A 21,247-nucleotide genomic window follows, 5' to 3' on the forward strand; every position below is an offset into this window, starting at 1 on the left:
AAACCCGATCCCTAAACTCACGGAGCAGCACGGCACAGCAAAGAAGGCGGGCATTACAGTGAAGGGAGAAGTCTAGGTGTTGTGCCGGGAGGCTGGGCAAGTTTTCTGACTGTACTGTGTCCAAAGGACAAGGATGGAGGAGCAGGCCAAAGGGTAAAGCCCTCTCTCGGAAGACTGGTAGGGTGCAGGCATCCCATCCATTTCCCTTACAGCTGAATGACGGTCCAGAGCCCGGCACTCTCTCTGGCATCGCACGCCTCCAACAGGCAAGAGTCACGTGTTTAAGCCGGCCAGATCAAGCCACTTCTCTTCACACTCTCCCGTTTTGGCCCAGGCCTAAGAGCTCTGCCAAATTTGGCAAACGGGGTTGCGACGCCCAGTTGAAATTTAATTGCAGAAAAACAAGGAAGTGTTTGGTACTGTGTGTCCTACAGCATGTTTGTGACATACTGGTGATCAAAGAGTACCTGTGCTGTATCTGACCTCTTCTGCTGGGCGCAGTCCCGGTGTCCAAGAAGTCTGACCTGTGGTGGGCTGCTTCCCGGGACTCGAACCCCGAAGGGCTTGCAAGAACGCCTCTGACTCACCGGGTCAGGGGCCCAGAGATTGCACGTGCCGCTCTCCTTTTCAGCTTTCGTTGGCAGACAGCCACAAAAGCCCACAAGGAGCACGTTTTGCCACGAAAAGTGTCCTCGACGGTGTCTTCCTCTGAAAAAGGTGTGTCTTTCACATGGTAATGCAGGAAAGACTCCGGCAACTGATGACCAACAGAAGAGAAACAAGGAGAGAGAGACACTTTGCTGAAACAGATGCGGAAGACGAGGGGTAAAGTGTCTAGGTCAGTTTGCCCCTCAGGTAAGGTATTTCAAGAAAAGTCGGCTTTGGGGCCAAGCCTGGTGGCTCACGCCCAAAATCCCAGCACTCTGGCCTGCCGGAAAAGAGACCAAAGGGAAGAGACATTTGGCTCAAACACGTGGGGAAGACAAAGGGTAAAGCGTGTAAGTCAGTATTGCCTGTCCCATTAGCTGTTTCAAGAGAAGTCAGCGTTGGGGCCAAGCACAGCGGCTCGCACATGTAATGCCAACACTTTGGGAGGTCACTGTAGAGGGATTGCATGGGGCCAGGAGTCTGGAGCCAGCCTGGGAAACGCAGCAAGACCCGTCCCTCTTAAAAAATAGTAATTGAATGGAAAAAAGGAAAAAAAGAAAAGAAAAGAAAACAAAAAACGAAACAAAAAAAAGAGCAAGAGAAGCATTCCAGAGGCTTCCATAACCGCAACGCCTCTCTAAAAACATGGCAGTCGTCTAATGGCTGGTCACTGTCTCCACGTGGGTGGGATTTGCGTCTCACCTACCGTTTTGCTCCCCGTCTAGAACGGTGCAGGGCATGCGGGAGCCCTCGCTAGGCATCTGTGCAATGCGTTCATTCCGCAGCTGGATTTTCAACCCTAACGGTACCCCGCGAGGAGGCCCAGGGAGCACTAGGCGGTGACGTGGCATCTGCGAGCACTTGTCTACACTGGGTGGTTCCTCAGCTTCAGGAAACGCCGGGGGAGGGCAGGATGGGGGCTGAGGTGAGGGCTGGGGATGAGCATCTGTTGGGATTTCCTGAGTCCCCTTGAAAACCAGAAACGTCAAAGGCCTAAGCAAAGGCGTTGTAAGACAGGCCCCACCGGGGGCGGCGGGGACAGGGACCGAGGCGGGGAGGTACTGCCCCTGCGCGCACAGGGTTTCTCCCGCTCTCCACAGCAGGCCGGCCTCGACAACCTCCCAGCCGAGTCCAAGAGATCTGGCAATCCGCTGCTGCCCGCATGCTGCTTACAACACCTGAAAGGCGCATTGTGACACATAGTTGTATCACCAGTTCATGGGGGGGTGGGTGGTGGGGGTGACAGTAAAAAAAAAAAAAAAAAAAAAAGTGACTGTGTGGTCGGTGCGGGAGTCGAGCCCGCGACCTTAGCGTTATCAGCACCACGCTCTTACCAACTGAGCTAACCGACCGCCCGACAGCTGGGGCCGCTGGAGCGCATAAAAGGGCTGGAAGCGCGCACCGGCCCACCAGCGAATCGTCTGCGAGCCCGCGCCACTGGCTGCCTCTCGCTTCACCCCCAGGGGCGGGGACTCCTGTGAGGATCCACCGCGCATGCGCCTGCGCCTGCGCGCGCCGTCCCCGGCAGGCCGCCAGCCCTCGACAACCTCTGGGCCAAGCCCAAGCATTCCGCACTTTGCTCCTGCCCGCGTGCGGCTCACTGTACCCGAAAGGCCCACTGACTGAAAGAGTCGCATAAGCAGTTCATGGGGAGACAGACGAACCAAAAGGAAGCAAAAACGCTGGGGCGGCCGGCGGGGCACGGGGATCCTCGGCGTAGGGCAGCGAAGCACCAGGCTCTCCGGGATTCGATACCGCGACGTTGGGCAGCGAAGCACCAAGCTCACCAGCTGAGCTAACCGGCCGCCCGACGCTCCAGGGCCCACAGAGATCACCTAAAAGGGCTCCACCTTCGCGCCAGCCCCGAGCCCCGCTGCTGGCTGCCTCCTGCTTCGCCGCAGCTGCCACTTTTGACTTCCTCACTGTCATCCCCTTTGGCCACACGCAGAAACTGAGACCGAGGGGACTGGAAGGAGAAGGGAGGCAGCTTCCCACCGGGCAAACGCAAACTGCACACGGGAGGCTTGGCTCTGCAGTGAGGTTTCCAAACATTCCAGCTCCGCGCCGCTTTTAACCCCAAGCATCCTGTAGCCTGGAAACCTCGTATCAAGAGCCTTCAGCATGGGTCAAGCAAGCTTAGAAAATACAGAACACCAAAGCCAAAAGAACCACGGGGTTTTTCGGGCAAAAAAGAACGGCCTCAGAGACGGGGACTTCTTCCCTGTCAGTGTTTTTTTTTCTTTTCTTTTTCAAATTGTAAACGTGTATTTAAATGTATCTACATGGAACCTCTGGGCCGGGAGCCGCGGTTCATGCCTGTAATCACCGCACTTCGGGATGGATGGATGGATGGATGGATGGATGGATGAATCAATCAATCAATAAAATCCAAAGTCTTGCTTCAAAGAGTGCTTCCTTTTCTTTCTTAGTGCGTTTAATATTTTTGATTAAGCATATCCCTAAAAAATTGTAAACCTGATGTCACGTCATTCCTCGGCGTCTTGAGGGGACAAACCATAGCTGGCCTTCCCTTTCTTTTCCCTTGTTTGTTTTTTTTAAAGCATTTAAAAACGTTTTCACTTAGGATTGTGGCAGGTGTGGGGATCGAGACCATGAAGTTTAAGTCGGGCCGGCGGCTTAGTTCACCAACTGAGCTAAACGACCGCCCGACTATCAAATGCCGCCACAATGTGCTAAAATGTTGCATGTTCGCGCAGGCCCCTGACTGACGTCTTGCCAAGCAGCTGCGTGGCGCTAGCTGCCTCCTGCTTTGCTTCAGCCGCGACGTTCAACCTCTCACTGTCAGGTCCCATTGGTGAGATGCAGACACGGAGACCTAGAGGACTTCAAGAAGAAAGGAGGTGGCTTGCTACAGGGAAAACGCAAACTGCACACGGGAGGCTTGGCTCTGCAGTGAGGTTTCCAAACATTCCAACTCAATGTTGTTTCGATCTCCAAGAACCCTAACTTTCTGTACTAAGCGCCTTTAAAATGGATAAATAAAGCTTAGAAAATCCAGAGAAGTGAAGGCCAAAAGAACCCCTCAACTGCCTATCACAAAAATAATAAAGGCCACAGGGATGGTGACTTCTTTCCTGATTTTTTTTTTTTCCCACTACACACGTATATTTAAATACACATACATGGAATTCGCGGAATGGGAGTGGTGGTTCTCACCTGTAACCACAGCACTTGAAGATGGAAGAATGGATAAATGGATGGATAAAGATATTTAAAAAAAAATGAGATAAAAAGCCATGATTGAAAAAATGTACATTTTTCTTTCTTCTTGCATTTAACTTTCTAACATTAAGAATGCTGCCAGATGATTACAAATGTCATTTTACATGATTCCTCAGTGTTTTGAGTGGACAAAGCATAGCTGGTCCTCCCTTTCTCTTTCCTTGTTTTTTTTTTTTTTTAGGATTGAAAAACCTTTTGACTTTTCGGTCACCTGTTAACTGAGCACACGAATAAATCACATGGTACCAGGTAGAAGGGTTGAGACGGCCACTGGGTGGACAACGATAGTACCCACCCCAAAACCATAGTTAGCTGTATGCAAAAATACAGAGAGGGAGAAAGACAATGGTGAGAAGGCAAACCGCCACCGCGTCGTCCACCACCCAGCCCGTTTGTCCCCGGGCATGCTGGTCTCCCAGGGGGCAGACCGACTCTGGTGTGCTGCTGCGGCCCTCCCACTCCAGGAGCACCACAAGGGAGCACTGGCTTTCTAACACTGGACATTCTGCTCCGATTACTCCACTAAAGTGCTTGGACTGATGTGTCATCAGGGTCCCCTGTCACAAGCAGCAGAAGCGGCATCTAGCTGATTTCAACAGATTTTATATAAAGGATGTGAGGTAGGTCAACCTACCACGAGCAAGGCGACAGGACACTCAGTCAGGCAACGTGGACACTCAGTCAAGGCATACTCATTCAGCCTGGCAGTGCCGGGGCCCCCAATCAGCTGTGAGTCAAACAAACCCGATCCCTAAACTCACGGAGCAGCACGGCACAGCAAAGAAGGCGGGCATTACAGTGAAGGGAGAAGTCTAGGTGTTGTGCCGGGAGGCTGGGCAAGTTTCCTGACGGTACTGTGTCCAAAGGACAAGGATGGAGGAGCAGGCCAAAGGGTAAAGCCCTCTCTCGGAAGACTGGTAGGGTGCAGGCATCCCATCCATTTCCCTTACAGCTGAATGACGGTCCAGAGCCCGGCACTCTCTCTGGCATCGCACGCCTCCAACAGGCAAGAGTCACGTGTTTAAGCCGGCCAGATCAAGCCACTTCTCTTCACACTCTCCCATTTTGGCCCAGGCCTAAGAGCTCTGCCAAATTTGGCAAACGGGGTTGCGACGCCCAGTTGAAATTTAATTGCAGAAAAACAAGGAAGTGTTTGGTACTGTGTGTCCTACAGCATGTTTGTGACATACTGGTGATCAAAGAGTACCTGTGCTGTATCTGACCTCTTCTGCTGGGCGCAGTCCCGGTGTCCAAGAAGTCTGACCTGTGGTGGGCTGCTTCCCGGGACTCGAACCCCGAAGGGCTTGCAAGAACGCCTCTGACTCACCGGGTCAGGGGCCCAGAGATTGCACGTGCCGCTCTCCTTTTCAGCTTTCGTTGGCAGACAGCCACAAAAGCCCACAAGGAGCACGTTTTGCCACGAAAAGTGTCCTCGACGGTGTCGTCCTCTGAAAAAGGTGTGTCTTTCACATGGTAATGCAGGAAAGACTCCGGCAACTGATGACCAACAGAAGAGAAACAAGGAGAGAGAGACACTTTGGTGAAACAGATGCGGAAGACGAGGGGTAAAGTGTCTAGGTCAGTTTGCCCCTCAGGTAAGGTATTTCAAGAAAAGTCGGCTTTGGGGCCAAGCGTGGTGGCTCAGGCCCATAATCCCAGCACTCTGGCCTGCCGGAAAAGAGACGAAAGGGAAGAGACATTTGGCTCAAACACGTGGGGAAGACAAAGGGTAAAGCGTGTAAGTCAGTATTGCCTGTCCCATTAGCTGTTTCAAGAGAAGTCAGCGTTGGGGCCAAGCACAGCGGCTCCCACATGTAATGCCAACACTTTGGGAGGACACTGTAGAGGGACTGCATGGGGCCAGGAGTCTGGAACCAGCCTGGGAAACGCAGCAAGACCCGTCCCTCTTAAAAAATAGTAATCGAATGGAAAAAAGGAAGAAAAGAAAAGAAAAAAAAACAAAAAACGAAACAAAAAAAAGAGCAAGAGAAGCATTCCAGAGGCTTCCACAACCGCAACGCCTCTCCAAAAACATGGCAGTCGTCTACCGGCTGGTGACTGTCTCCACGTGGGTGGGATTTGCGTCTCACCTACCGTTTTGCTCCCCGTCTAGAACGGTGCAGGGCATGCGGGAGCCCTCGCTAGGCATCTGTGCAATGCGTTCATTCCGCAGCTGGATTTTCAACCCTAACGGTACCCCACGAGGAGGCCCAGGGAGCACTAGGCGGTGACGTGGCATCTGCGAGCACTTGTCTACACTGGGTGGTTCCTCAGCTTCAGGAAACGCCGGGGGAGGGCAGGATGGGGGCTGAGGTGAGGGCTGGGGATGAGCATCTGTTGGGATTTCCTGAGTCCCCTTGAAAACCAGAAACGTCAAAGGCCTAAGCAAAGGCGTTGTAAGACAGGCCCCACCGGGGGCGGCGGGGACAGGGACCGAGGCGGGGAGGTACTGCCCCTGCGCGCACAGGGTTTCTCCCGCTCTCCACAGCAGGCCGGCCTCGACAACCTCCCAGCCGAGTCCAAGAGATCTGGCAATCCGCTCCTGCCCGCATGCCGCTTACAACACCTGAAAGGCGCATTGTGACACATAGTTGTATCACCAGTTCATGGGGGGGTGGGTGGTGGGGGTGACAGTAAAAAAAAAAAAAAAAAGCGACGCTCTGGTCGGTGCGGGAGTCGAGCCCGCGACCTTAGCGTTATCAGCACCACGCTCTTACCAACTGAGCTAACCGACCGCCCGACAGCTGGGGCCGCTGGAGCGCATAAAAGGGCTCGAAGCGCGCACCGGCCCACCAGCGAATCGTCTGCGAGCCCGCGCCACTGGCTGCCTCTCGCTTCACCCCCAGGAGCGGGGACTCCTGTGAAGATCCACCGCGCATGCGCCTGAGCCTGCGCGCGCCGTCCCCGGCAGGCCGCCTGCCCTCGACAACCTCTGTGCGAAGCCCAAGCATTCCGCACTTTGCTCCTGCCCGCGTGCGGCTCACCGTACCCGAAAGGTCCATTGACTGAAAGAGTCGCATAAGCAGTTCATGGGGAGACAGACGAACCAAAAGGAAGCAAAAACGCTGGGGCGGCCGGCGGGGCGCGGGGATCCTCGGCGTAGGGCAGCGAAGCACCAGGCTCTCCGGGATTCGATACCGCGACGTTGGGCAGCGAAGCACCAGGCTCACCAGCTGAGCTAACCGGCCGCCCGACGCTCCAGGGCCCACAGAGATCACCTAAAAGGGCTCCACCTTCGCGCCAGCCCCGAGCCCCGCTGCTGGCTGCCTCCTGCTTCGCCGCAGCTGCCACTTTTGACTTCCTCACTGTCATCCCCTTTGGCCACACGCAGAAACTGAGACCGAGGGGACTGGAAGGAGAAGGGAGGCAGCTTCCCACCGGGCAAACGCAAACTGCACACGGGAGGCTTGGCTCTGCAGTGAGGTTTCCAAACATTCCAAATCAATGTTGTTTCTATCTCCAACAACGCCAACTTTCTGTACTAAGCGCCTTTAAAATGGATAAATAAAGCTTAGAAAATACAGAGAAGTGAAGGCCAAAAGAACCGCTGAACTGCCTATCACTCAAATAATAAAGGCCACAGGGATGGTGACTTCCTTCCTTCCTGATTTTTTTTTTTTTTTCCACTACACAGGTATATTTAAATACACATACATGGAATTCGTGCAACGGGAGTGGTGGTTCTCACCTGTCACCACAGCACTTGAAGATGGAAGAATGGATAAATGGATGGATAAAGAATATTTTTTTAAAAATGAGATAAACAGCCATGATTGAAAAAATGTACGCTTTTCTTTCTTCTTGCATTTAACTTTCTAACATTAAGAATGCTGCCAGATGATTACAAATGTCATTTTACATGATTCCTCAGTGTTTTGAGTGGACAAAGCATAGCTGGTCCTCCCTTTCTCTTTCCTTGGTTTTTTTTTTAGGATTGAAAAACCTTTTGACTTTGCGGTCACTTGTTAACTGAGCACACGAATAAATCACATGGTACCAGGTAGAAGGGTTGAGACGGCCACTGGGTGGACAACGATAGTACCCACCCCAAAACCATAGTTAGCTGTATGCATAAATACAGAGAGGGAGAAAGACAATGGTGAGAAGGCAAACCGCCACCGCGTCGTCCACCACCCAGCCCGTTTGTCCCCGGGCATGCTGGTCTCCCAGGGGGCAGACCGACTCTCGTGTGCTGCTGCGGCCCTCCCACTCCAGGAGCACCACAAGGGAGCACTGGCTTTCTAACACTGGACATCCTGCTCCGATTACTCCACTAAAGTGCTTGGACTGATGTGTCATCAGGGTCCCCTGTCACAAGCAGCAGAAGCGGCATCTAGCTGATTTCAACAGATTTTATATAAAGGATGTGAGGTAGGTCATCCTACCACGAGCAAGGCGACAGGACACTCAGTCAGGCAACGTGGACACTCAGTCAAGGCATACTCATTCAGCCTGGCAGTGCCGGGGCCCCCAATCAGCTGTGAGTCAAACAAACCCGATCCCTAAACTCACGGAGCAGCACGGCACAGCAAAGAAGACGGGCATTACAGTGAAGGGAGAAGTCTAGGTGTTGTGCCGGGAGGCTGGGCAAGTTTCCTGACTGTACTGTGTCCAAAGGACAAGGATGGAGGAGCAGGCCAAAGGGTATAGCCCTCTCTCGGAAGACTGGTAGGGTGCAGGCATCCCATCCATTTCCCTTACAGCTGAATGAGTGTCCAGAGCCCGGCACTCTCTCTGGCATCGCACGCCTCCAACAGGCAAGAGTCACGTGTTTAAGCCGGCCAGATCAAGCCACTTCTCCGTTCACACTCTCCCGTTTTGGCCCAGGCCTAAGAGCTCTGCCAAATTTGGCAAACGGGGTTGCGATGCCCAGTTGAAATTTAATTGCAGAAAAACAAGGAAGTGTTTGGTAGTGTGTGCCCCACAGCATGTTTGAGACATACTGGTGATCAAAGAGTACCTGTGCTGTATCTGACCTCTTCTGCTGGGCGCAGTCCCGGTGTCCAAGAAGTCTGACCTGTGGTGGGCTGCTTCCCGGGACTCGAACCCCGAAGGGCTTGCAAGAACGCCTCTGACTCACCGGGTCAGGTGCCCAGAGATTGCACGTGCCGCTCTCCTTTTCAGCTTTCGTTGGCAGACAGCCACAAAAGCCCACAAGGAGCACGTTTTGCAACGAAAAGTGTCCTTGACGGTGTCTTCCTCTGAAAAAGGTGTGTCTTTCACATGGTAATGCAGGAAAGACTCCAGCAACTGATGACCAACAGAAGAGAAACAAGGAGAGAGAGACACTTTGGTGAAACAGATGCGGAAGACGAGGGGTAAAGTGTCTAGGTCAGTTTGCCCCTCAGGTAAGGTATTTCAAGAAAAGTCGGCTTTGGGGCCAAGCGTGGTGGCTCAGGCCCATAATCCCAGCACTCTGGCCTGCCGGAAAAGAGACGAAAGGGAAGAGACATTTGGCTCAAACACGTGGGGAAGACAAAGGGTAAAGCGTGTAAGTCAGTATTGCCTGTCCCATTAGCTGTTTCAAGAGAAGTCAGCGTTGGGGCCAAGCACAGCGGCTCCCACATGTAATGCCAACACTTTGGGAGGACACTGTAGAGGGACTGCATGGGGCCAGGAGTCTGGAACCAGCCTGGGAAACGCAGCAAGACCCGTCCCTCTTAAAAAATAGTAATCGAATGGAAAAAAGGAAGAAAAGAAAAGAAAAAAAAACAAAAAACGAAACAAAAAAAAGAGCAAGAGAAGCATTCCAGAGGCTTCCACAACCGCAACGCCTCTCCAAAAACATGGCAGTCGTCTACCGGCTGGTGACTGTCTCCACGTGGGTGGGATTTGCGTCTCACCTACCGTTTTGCTCCCCGTCTAGAACGGTGCAGGGCATGCGGGAGCCCTCGCTAGGCATCTGTGCAATGCGTTCATTCCGCAGCTGGATTTTCAACCCTAACGGTACCCCACGAGGAGGCCCAGGGAGCACTAGGCGGTGACGTGGCATCTGCGAGCACTTGTCTACACTGGGTGGTTCCTCAGCTTCAGGAAACGCCGGGGGAGGGCAGGATGGGGGCTGAGGTGAGGGCTGGGGATGAGCATCTGTTGGGATTTCCTGAGTCCCCTTGAAAACCAGAAACGTCAAAGGCCTAAGCAAAGGCGTTGTAAGACAGGCCCCACCGGGGGCGGCGGGGACAGGGACCGAGGCGGGGAGGTACTGCCCCTGCGCGCACAGGGTTTCTCCCGCTCTCCACAGCAGGCCGGCCTCGACAACCTCCCAGCCGAGTCCAAGAGATCTGGCAATCCGCTCCTGCCCGCATGCCGCTTACAACACCTGAAAGGCGCATTGTGACACATAGTTGTATCACCAGTTCATGGGGGGGTGGGTGGTGGGGGTGACAGTAAAAAAAAAAAAAAAAAAAGCGACACTGTGGTCGGTGCGGGAGTCGAGCCCGCGACCTTGGCGTTATCAGCACCACGCTCTTACCAACTGAGCTAACCGACCGCCCGACAGCTGGGGCCGCTGGAGCGCATAAAAGGGCTCGAAGCGCGCTCCGGCCCACCAGCGAATCGTCTGCGAGCCCGCGCCACTGGCTGCCTCTCGCTTCGCCCCGGCTATGGGGACTCCTGTGAGGATCCACCGCGCATGCGCCTGCGCCTGCGCGCGCCGTCCCCGGCAGGCCGCCTGCCCTCGACAACCTGTGGGCCAAGTCCAAGCATTCCGCACTTTGCTCCTGCCCGCGTGCGGCTCACCGTACCCGAAAGGCGCATTGACTGAAAGAGTCGCATAAGCAGTTCATGGGGAGACAGACGAACCAAAAGGAAGCAAAAACGCTGGGGCGGCCGGCGGGGCGCGGGGATCCTCGGCGTAGGGCAGCGAAGCACCAGGCTCTCCGGGATTCGATACCGCGACGTTGGGCAGCGAAGCACCAGGCTCACCAGCTGAGCTAACCGGCCGCCCGACGCTCCAGGGCCCACAGAGATCACCTAAAAGGGCTCCACCTTCGCGCCAGCCCCGAGCCGCGCTGCTGGCTGCCTCCTGCTTCGCCGCAGCTGCCACTTTTGACTTCCTCACTGTCATCCCCTTTGGCCACACGCAGAAACTGAGACCGAGGGGACTGGAAGGAGAAGGGAGGCAGCTTCCCACCGGGCAAACGCAAACTGCACACGGGAGGCTTGGCTCAGCAGTGAGGTTTCCAAACATTCCAGCTCCGCGCCGCTTTTAACCCCAAGCATCCTGTAGCCTGGAAACCTCGTATCAAGAGCCTTCAGCATGGGTCAAGCAAGCTTAGAAAATACAGAACACCAAAGCCAAAAGAACCACGGGATTTTTCGGGCAAAAAAGAACGGCCTCAGAGACGGGGACTTCTTCCCTGTCAGTGTTTTTTTTTCTTTTCTTTTTCAAATTGTAAACGTGTATTTAAATATATCTACATGGAACCTCTGGGCCGGGAGCCGCGGTTCATGCCTGTAATCACCGCACTTCGTGATGGATGGATGGATGGATGGATGGATGAATGAATGAATCAATCAATAAAATCCAAAGTCTTGCTTCAAAGAGTGCTTCCTTTTCTTTCTTAGTGCGTTTAATATTTTTGATTAAGCATATCCATAAAAAATTGTAAACCTGATGTCACGTCATTCCTCGGCGTCTTGAGGGGACAAACCATAGCTGGCTTTCCCTTTCTTTTCCCTTGTTTGTTTTTTTTAAAGCATTTAAAAACGTTTTCACTTAGGATTGTGGCAGGTGTGGGGATCGAGACCATGAAGTTTAAGTCGGGCCGGCGGCTTAGTTCACCAACTGAGCTAAACGACCGCCCGACTATCAAATGCCGCCACAATGTGCTAAAATGTTGCATGTTCGCGCAGGCCCCTGACTGACGTCTTGCCAAGCAGCTGCGTGGCGCTAGCTGCCTCCTGCTTTGCTTCAGCCGCGACGTTCAACCTCTCACTGTCAGGCCCCATTGGTGAGATGCAGACACGGAGACCTAGAGGACTTCAAGAAGAAAGGAGGTGGCTTGCTACAGGGAAAACGCAAACTGCACACGGGAGGCTTGGCTCTGCAGTGACGTTTCCAAACATTCCAACTCAATGTTGTTTCGATCTCCAAGAACCCTAACTTTCTGTACTAAGCGCCTTTAAAATGGATAAATAAAGCTTAGAAAATACAGAGAAGTGAAGGCCAAAAGAACCCCTCAACTGCCTATCACAAAAATAATAAAGGCCACAGGGATGGTGACTTCCTTCCTGATTTTTTTTTTTCACTACACAGGTATATTTAAATACACATACATGGAATTCGTGGAATGGGAGTGGTGGTTCTCACCTGTAACCACAGCACTTCAAGATGGAAGAATGGATAAATGGATAGACAGATTAAAAAAAAAATGGGATAAAAGGTCATGATTGAAAAAGTGTATGTTTTTCTTTCTTCTTGCATTTAATATTCTAACATTAAGCATACTGCCAGATGATTACAAATGTCATTTTACATGATTCTTCTGTGTTTTGAGTGGAGAAACCATAGCTGGCCCTCCCTTTGTCTTTCCTTGCTTTTTTTTTTTTTTTTTTTTTTTTTTTTTAAGGATTGAAAAACCTTTTGACTTTGCGCTCACTAGTTAACTGAGCACAGGAATAAATCACATGGTACCAGGTACCAAGCACAGCGGCTCACACCTGTAATGCCAACACTTTGGGAGGCACTGTAGAGGGATTGCATGGGGTCAGGAGGCTGGGACCAGCCTGGGAAACGCAGCAAGACCCGTCCCTCTTAAAAAATAGTAATCGAATGGAAAAAAGGAAGAAAAAAACCAAAAACCAAAAAACAAAACAAAAGAGCAAGAGAAGCATTCCAGAGGCTTCCACAACCGCAACGCCTCTCCAAAAACATGGCAGTCGTCTACCGGCTGGTGACTGTCTCCACGTGGGTGGGATTTGCGTCTCACCTACCGTTTTGCTCCCCGTCTAGAACGGTGCAGGGCATGCGGGAGCCCTCGCTAGGCATCTGTGCAATGCGTTCATTCCGCAGCTGGATTTTCAACCCTAACGGTACCCCACGAGGAGGCCCAGGGAGCACTAGGCGGTGACGTGGCATCTGCGAGCACTTGTCTACACTGGGTGGTTCCTCAGCTTCAGGAAACGCCGGGGGAGGGCAGGATGGGGGCTGAGGTGAGGGCTGGGGATGAGCATCTGTTGGGATTTCCTGAGTCCCCTTGAAAACCAGAAACGTCAAAGGCCTAAGCAAAGGCGTTGTAAGACAGGCGCCACCGGGGGCGGCGGGGACAGGGACCGAGGCGGGGAGGTACTGCCCCTGCGCGCACAGGGTTTCTCCCGCTCTCCACAGCAGGCCGGCCTCGACAACCTCCCAGCCGAGTCCAAGAGATCTGGCAATCCGCTCCTGCCCGCATGCCGCTTACAACACCTGAAAGGCGCATTGTGACACATAGTTGTATCGCCAGTTCATGGGGGGGTGGGTGGTGGGGGTGACAGTAAAAAAAAAAAAAAAAAAGCGACACTGTGGTCGGTGCGGGAGTCGAGCCCGCGACCTTGGCGTTATCAGCACCACGCTCTTACCAACTGAGCTAACCGACCGCCCGACAGCTGGGGCCGCTGGAGCGCATAAAAGGGCTCGAAGCGCGCTCCGGCCCACCAGCGAATCGTCTGCGAGCCCGCGCCACTGGCTGCCTCTCGCTTCGCCCCGGCTATGGGGACTCCTGTGAGGATCCACCGCGCATGCGCCTGCGCCTGCGCCTGCGCGCGCCGTCCCCGGCAGGCCGCCTGCCCTCGACAACCTGTGGGCCAAGTCCAAGCATTCCGCACTTTGCTCCTGCCCGCGTGCGGCTCACCGTACCCGAAAGGCGCATTGACTGAAAGAGTCGCATAAGCAGTTCATGGGGAGACAAACGAACCAAAAGGAAGCAAAAACGCTGGGGCGGCCGGCGGGGCGCGGGGATCCTCGGCGTAGGGCAGCGAAGCACCAGGCTCTCCGGGATTCGATACCGCGACGTTGGGCAGCGAAGCACCAGGCTCACCAGCTGAGCTAACCGGCCGCCCGACGCTCCAGGGCCCACAGAGATCACCTAAAAGGGCTCCACCTTCGCGCCAGCCCCGAGCCCCGCTGCTGGCTGCCTCCTGCTTCGCCGCAGCTGCCACTTTTGACTTCCTCACTGTCATCCCCTTTGGCCACACGCAGAAACTGAGACCGAGGGGACTGGAAGGAGAAGGGAGGCAGCTTCCCACCGGGCAAACGCAAACTGCACACGGGAGGCTTGGCTCTGCAGTGAGGTTTCCAAACATTCCAGCTCCGCGCCGCTTTTAACCCCAAGCATCCTGTAGCCTGGAAACCTCGTATCAAGAGCCTTCAGCATGGGTCAAGCAAGCTTAGAAAATACAGAACACCAAAGCCAAAAGAACCACGGGGTTTTTCGGGCAAAAAAGAACGGCCTCAGAGACGGGGACTTCTTTCCTGTCAGTGTTTTTTTTTTCTTTTCTTTTTCAAATTATAAACGTGTATTTAAATATATCTACATGGAACCTCTGGGCCGGGAGCCGCGGTTCATGCCTGTAATCACCGCACTTCATGATGGATGGATGGATGGACGGATGAATGAATGAATGAATGAATCAATCAATAAAATCCAAAGTCTTGCTTTAAAGAGTGTTTCCTTTTGTTTCTTAGTGCGTTTAATATTCTTTGATTAAGCGTATCCCTAAAAGATTGTAAACGTGATTTTACATCATTCCTCAGCATCTTGAGTGGACACACCATAGCAGGCCCTCCCTTTCTCTTTCCTTGCTTTTTTTTTTAGGACTGAAAAACCTTTTGACTTTTCGGTCATTTGTTAACTGAGCAGCGGAATAAATCACATGGTACCAGGTACCAAGCACAGCGGCTCACACCTGTAATGCCAACACTTTGGGAGGTCATTGTAGTAGGATGGGGCCAGGAGTCTGGGACCAGCCTGGGAAATGCAGTGAGACCCGTCTCTCTTAAAAAATAGTAACAGAAATGAAAAAACAAGCAGAAAAAATGGGGAGCAATCAAAATCAGAAGGTACAAGTATGAATGGTATGGATTTAAAGCTATATTTCACAGAGATTAATGAACCAAGTAATATCTCTTCATCCGGAGACCTCTTGGAAGAGTTTAAGGGGCACAGGTTTCGGTATGATTAGTCCAGGACAGCTTTCCATGGTTACTAAGAGAATAAGGGAGAGAGAGAAGAGAGAGTTCGGAAGGGGAGAGAGGCAGAGGGAGAGGGGGAGAGAGAGAGAGAGAGACAGACAGAGAGAGAGGAGAGAGAAATGAATGGGGAGTCTTCAAAAGAGAAAGAGAGAAGGAAGAAGGGGGAAGAGCAAAGCGCAAGAGGGAGAGAGAGAAATAAGAGCTAGGGAAAGGGATCCAGAGAGGTAGAGAAAGAGGTAGAGACATACAGATAGGAAGAAATAGAGATAGGGGAATGCCGGGCACTTTGGCTGATGCCTATAAGCCCAGCACTTTGGGAGGCTGAGGTGGACCGATCACATGAGGTCAGGAGTTTGAGGCCATCCTGGCCAACATGGTGAAACTTTACTAAAAGTACAAAAATTACCTGGGCGTGCTGGTGGACAGCTGTCTTCCCAGTTACTCGGGAGGCTGAGACAGGAGAATCACTTGAACCTGGGAGGCGGAGATTGCTGTGAGCCAAGATTGTACCACTGCACTCCAGCCTGGGTAAAAGAGTCAAACTCTGTCTCAAAAAAAAAAAAAAAAAAAAAAAAAAAAAAAAAAAAAAAAGAAAGAAAGAAAAAAAGAAGAGACAGGGGAAAGAGAAATGAATAGAAAGTGTAATTGAATCATGGTGGCCAGTCCTTCCTATGCTGTTCTGGTGATAGAGAATAAGTCTTATGAGATCTGATGGGGTTTCCGCTTTTGCTTCCTCCTCATTGTCTCTTACTGCTACCATGTAAGAAGAGCCTTTTGCCCTCTGCCATGATTATGAGACTTCCCCAGCCATGTGGAACTGTAAGTCAAATTAAACCTCCTTTTCTTCCCAGTCTTGGGTATATCTGTTTCAGCAGAGTAAAAAATTAATACAGCAAACTGGTACCAGAAGTGGGCCATTGCTGAAAAGATACCCAACAATGTGGCAGCAGCTTTGGAAATGGGTAACAGGCAGAGGTTGGAACAGTTTGGAGGGCTAAGAATAAGGCAGGAAAATGTGGGAAGGTTTGCATCTTCCTAAACTTGTTGAATGGCTTTGGCCAAAATGCTGATAAGGACAATAAGGTCCAGGCTGAGGTGGTCTCAGGTGGAGATAAGAAACTTGTTGAGAACTGGAACAAAGGTGACTCTTGTTATGTTTTAACAAAGAGACTGGCGGCATTTTGCCCCTGCCCTAGAGATTTGTGGAACTTTGAACTTGAGAGAGATGATTTATAGCACTTGGCGGAAGAAATTTCTAAGCAGCAAAGCATTCAAGAGGTGACTTGGGTGCTGTTAAAGGCATTCCATTTTAAAAGGGAAACAGCATGAAAGTTCAGAAAATTTGCGGCCTAATGATGCAGTAGAAAAGAAAAACCCATTTTCTGGAGAGAAATTCTAGCCAGCTGCAGAAATTTGCATAAGTAGCAAGGCGTCTAATGTTAGTCCCCAAGATCATGGGGAAAATGTCTCCAGGCCATGTCAGAGTCCTTCATGGCAGGCCCTCCCATCACAGGCCAGAGGCCCAGGAGGAAAGAGTGGTTTTGTGGGCTGGGCTCAAGGTCCCTGCGCTGTCTGCAGCCTACGGACTTGGTGCCTTGTGTCCCAGCCGCTCCAGCTGTGACTGAAAGGGACCAACGTAGACCTTGCGCTGTGGCTTCAGAGGGTGGAAGCCCCAAGCCTTGGCAGCTTCCCCATGGTGTTGAGGCAAAAGTCTGCAGTAGGGGTGAGGCCCTCATGGAGAATCTCTGCTAGGGCAGTGCACAAGGGCAATGTGGGGTCAGAGCACCCACCCAGAGTCCCTACTGGGGCACTGCCTCGTGGAGCTGTGAGAAGAGGGCCACCATCTTCCAGACCCCAGAAAGGTAAATCCACCAACAGCTTGCACTCTAGGCCTGGAAAAGCAACACTCAACACCAGCCCATGAAAGCAGCTAGGAGACAGGCTGTACCCAGCAAAGCTACGGGACGGGGTGGGGGGTGGGGGGTGGGGGTGGGAGTGGGGGGGGGTGTTGAAGCAGCCCAAGACCATAGAAACCCACCTCTTGCATCAGCGTGACCTGATGTGAGACATGGAGTCAAAGGGGATCATTTTGGAGCTTTAAGGTCACTGCCCTGCTGGATTTCAGACTTTCACGGGCCTGGTAACCCCTCTGTTTTGGCCAATTTCTCCCATTTAGAATAGCTGTATTTACCCAATACCTGCACCCCCATTGTATCTAAGAAGTAATTAGCTTGCTTTGGATTTTACAGGCTCATGGGCAGAAGGGACTTGCCTTGTCTCAGGCAAAACTTTGGACTGCAGACTTTGCGTTAATGCTGAAATGAGTTAAGACTTTGGGGGGACTGTTGGGAAGGCATGATTGGTTTTGAAATGTAAGAACATGAAATTTGGAGGGGCCAGGGTAGAATTACATGGTTTGGCTGTGTCCTCACTGAAATGTCAACTTGAATTGTATCTCCCAGAATTCCCACGTGTTGCAGGAGGGACCCAGTGGGAGGTAACTGAATCATAGGGGTCAGCCTTCCTCATGCTATTCTGGTGATAGTGAAAAGTCTCACAAGATCTGATGGGTTTTCAGGGGTTTCCGCTGTTGCTTTCTCCTCATTCTCTCTTGCTGCCGCCATGTAAGAAGTACCTTTCGGCTGGGCGTGGTGGCAGATGCCTGAAGTGCCAGCTACTCGGGAGGCTGGGGCAGGAGAATTGCTTGAACCAGGGAGGTGGAGGTTGCAGTGAGCCGAGATCGCGACGTTGCCCTCCAGCACTCTAGCCTGGGCTACAGAGCAAGACTCCGTCTCAAAAACAAAAAAGAAACAAAAAAGAAAGTACCTTTCGCCCTCTGCCATGATTATGTGATTGCGAGACTTACCCAGCCATGTGGAACTGTTAATCAAATTAAATCTCCTGGCCGGGGACGATGGCTCACACCTGTAATCCCAACACTCTGGGAGGCTTAGGTGGGTGGATCACCTGTGGTCAGGGTTTCCAGATCAGCCTGGCCAACACGGTGAAACTCCATCGCTACTAAAAGCACAAAAATTAGCCAGGCCTGGTGGTGCATACCTGCCATCTCAGCTACTCAGGAGGCAGAGGCAGGAGAATCGCTTGAACCCGGGAAGTGAAGGTTGCAGTGAGCTGAGATCGCACCACTGCACTACAGCTTGGGCAACAAGAGCAAGACTGTTTCCAAAAAAAAAAAAAAAAAAAAAAAAAAAAAAAAATTCAACCTCCTTTTCTTCCGAATCTCGGGTATGTCTTTATCAGCAGTATGAAAACGACTGATAGAGTAATGCAGAGAGACATAAATAGAGACACAGAAAGTGGGGGAGAGAGACAAAAAGAGAGAGAGAATGAGATGGTGGGACGGAGAGGAGAAGAGAGGGCCTCCTCCCACTCTGTCCTTCCAAACTCGGGCTTTCCTCGTGGGCCCTTCCTCAAGGCCTAGGTGGCAAAGAAAGAGGCCACTGAAGGAAGCAAAGCCTCCTCTTCCTCAGTGGTTCTGAAGGCACCTGAGCTATGCCCGCTGGTCTTCCTAAGCCAGAAGCTATGACCTCGAGTCCTTAGGCTTCCCAGTCCAGTTTCCTCCTTTGCAAACGGGAGGACAAACAGGAGTCAGAGGGCCTGAGACCTCCTGCCCCAGCAACACAGCCCCCTAGAAGGCACAGGCGAACCGGTGCCAACTGTTTAAATCCAGCGCCCACGTTCGGTTGGGACATTCTGACGCAGTCGGAGCTGCCCCATAAACAGCGCGTGTCCGGATCCAAGCGCACAGAGAACTCAAAACCTCTGTGTCAAGCTGCCCGTTCGGGGTTAAGTTCAAAGGCAGAGGACAAAGGAAACGGAGGAAGCGTCCAATAATTACCCACTTCAGAGGCACAAGACGAAAAGGACAGGCAGTGTCAGGAAATGTTAGGATCCGTCCCCAACGCCACCGTCCAAGTCCCCACAGAGCCACGGGACACCTGTCCCCGGAGCCCAGCTGCTCCCGAAGACCCTGGAGACCCGCCGGGGACCCTGCCGCTGGGCACACGGGGAGACTGGCCTGGGGGAGGCCCGATGGGGCCTTCGGACCCGGCCTGTGTTCTGGGGCCGCTGCCTGGGAGGGCGCACGAGGTCCCCCAGGCGCGGTGACCCGCAGGAAGTTTTGTGACGTCGGGCGGTCCAGGCCCCGGGGTGCTGAGTGTGCTGGGGGTGGAGGGTGGTCTCCGAGAGGAGCCGTCGGCGTTCCAGGAAAGGCACCGGCCGGTCGGGGGAACAGCCTGGGCTGGGGGGTGCGCTCCACTTCGCCGAGCACCCGCCTGGGAGACCCAGGGCGCAGGGGCAGCCCGAACGGGGACCCCGAGCCGGAGCGGCGGGGCAGGGCCCTCCCCATGAGGCCGGCACCCGGCGTCCTTTGTCCCACGACGGCGTCCCGGTCGCGCCGCGCGTACACACTCACCCACGGTGTCCAGCGTGTCCAAGTCCTGCAGCCGGCAGGCGGGCGGCTCCGGCGACCGCGCCTCGGGGCTGGGGCAGAGTGCGGGCGCCCGGTCGGGGGTCTCCTCCGCCACCTCTCGGGGGTCGCTCTCCTCCGCGGCCTCCTGGGCCGGCCCCGGCGCCTTCAAGGGGACGCACTCAGCTCCCGGGCGCCGGGCCAGTGCGCTCGGGGAGCTGGGCTTCCCGGGACTCAGCCTCGGAGGGCGGCGCGGCGGCGGCGGCGGCGGGACGGCATCTACGGAAGCTCCCCATGCGCGCCCTCGCCTCCCGGTGCGCGGCCCGGCGCGGCCGAAGGAGCGGCGCTCACGGCCAGAGCAGCAGCCGCCGGCCTCGGAGGCGGTGGGGAAGGCGGGGGCCGCGGCCCGGGCTAGAAAGGCGAGACCTGGGCCCTGCGCACTCCCGGTGTAGCGCCCGCCGCCTCCTCAGGCTCAGCTGCCACGAGGGCGCTGATGGGGCAGGCGGAAGCCGCCCGGGCTAGGCGGAGAGGACGGGGGCGTCGCCTTCGCACGCGCTCCGCCCCCGCCGCGACCCCGCCCAGGAGCCGGAGACCCAGGCGGGCTGACCACCCGGGGCGGGCGCAGGCACTGGGGAGGTGCCCACTTCCCCTCCGCGCCCGGGGCGCCCCTCGGGTGGGACCCAGGCCGACCTTTCTCTGCGACCGCCTCGACCTTCTTAGTCCGGCGCAGAGGCGTAGAGGTCCAGACCCAGCTACTCGGGAGGGAGTAAACGATTTACTGCTTATTCTCTCTTGTGTTTGAAGCCTGCTGGCTAAAAGCTTCATCTGCATAGTGAAACTTTGGTCTCCACCACCTCTTATCACAACCCACACGTTCCCTTCTGTTGATCCCAGGTCTTTAGATAAACTCAACCAATTGTCAACCAGAAAGTGTTTATTTACCTATAGCCTAACCGCCGCCCCCCCCCCCCACCCCGCTCCCCGACACCCCACCACTTCAACTTGTCTGCTTTCTGGAGCAAACCAATGTATTTCTCAAATGTATTTGATTGATGTCTCATGCCTTCCTAAAATGTATAAAACCAAGCTGCACCCTGTCCACCTTGGGCACATGTTCTTAGGACCTCCTGAGGGCTGTGACATGGGCTATGGTCACTTGTATTTGGCTCAGAATAAATCTCTTCAAATATTTTACAGAGTTTAACTCTTTGTTGACACTTTTTTTCTTAAACAGTTACTGCAACATGTTCTTCACTTCAGAAAGAGGATGGCGCAAACTGAGAACATGTAAGATGTGGATGTAGAAAGCTAGGAGATCCAGTAGAGGAGAGAAGTGCAGTTGGTGGCCAGGGTGAGAGCCATTCACCCGGTTCTGTAAGTGAACACGTCACGTTGGAGATGGGGGGGGGGGGTCAAGAGATGCTAGATGGAGCCATCCAGGAACAAAGAGCAGGAATGAATGGACAAAATTTGGGAGTTAGAAAAACTGATTAGTTGAGGGCACATGGTAGGCCTTTTGAAGCATTGGGATAAAATAGTTTCAGGCACTAAGTAAATTGTATATAAAAGGAAGTCGGCCCAGTGCAGTGGCTCATGCCTGTAATCTCAACAACTCCGGAGGCTGAGTTGGGAGGATCATTTGAGCCCAGGAGTTTGAGGCTGCAGTGAGCTATGATTGTACCACTGCACTCCAGCCTTCTAGCTTGGGTGACAGTGAGACCCTGTCAAAAAAAAAAAAAAAAAAAAAAAAAAAAAAA

General features: G+C 53.4%; 4 non-coding genes and 1 pseudogene across 4 annotated transcripts; all 5 read right to left on the reverse strand.

Annotated features, from left to right (window-relative positions):
* LOC101043254 (zinc finger protein 839-like) overlaps positions 1-20,040 on the reverse strand; it is a 47,985-nt pseudogene extending 27,945 nt beyond the window's left edge.
* TRNAI-GAU (transfer RNA isoleucine (anticodon GAU)) lies at positions 1,927-2,000 on the reverse strand. The gene has a single exon. It is a non-coding gene; the product is annotated as a tRNA-Ile (tRNA).
* Positions 6,553-6,626, reverse strand: TRNAI-GAU (transfer RNA isoleucine (anticodon GAU)). The gene has a single exon. It is a non-coding gene; the product is annotated as a tRNA-Ile (tRNA).
* TRNAI-GAU (transfer RNA isoleucine (anticodon GAU)) lies at positions 10,308-10,381 on the reverse strand. Its single transcript has one exon. It is a non-coding gene; the product is annotated as a tRNA-Ile (tRNA).
* On the reverse strand, positions 13,394-13,467 carry TRNAI-GAU (transfer RNA isoleucine (anticodon GAU)). Its single transcript has one exon. It is a non-coding gene; the product is annotated as a tRNA-Ile (tRNA).
* Positions 20,041-21,247: the final 1,207 nt, after the last annotated feature.

Source organism: Saimiri boliviensis, chromosome X (genome assembly GCF_048565385.1).
Source record: "Saimiri boliviensis isolate mSaiBol1 chromosome X, mSaiBol1.pri, whole genome shotgun sequence".
In the NCBI taxonomy this organism is placed as follows: Eukaryota; Metazoa; Chordata; class Mammalia; order Primates; family Cebidae; genus Saimiri; species Saimiri boliviensis.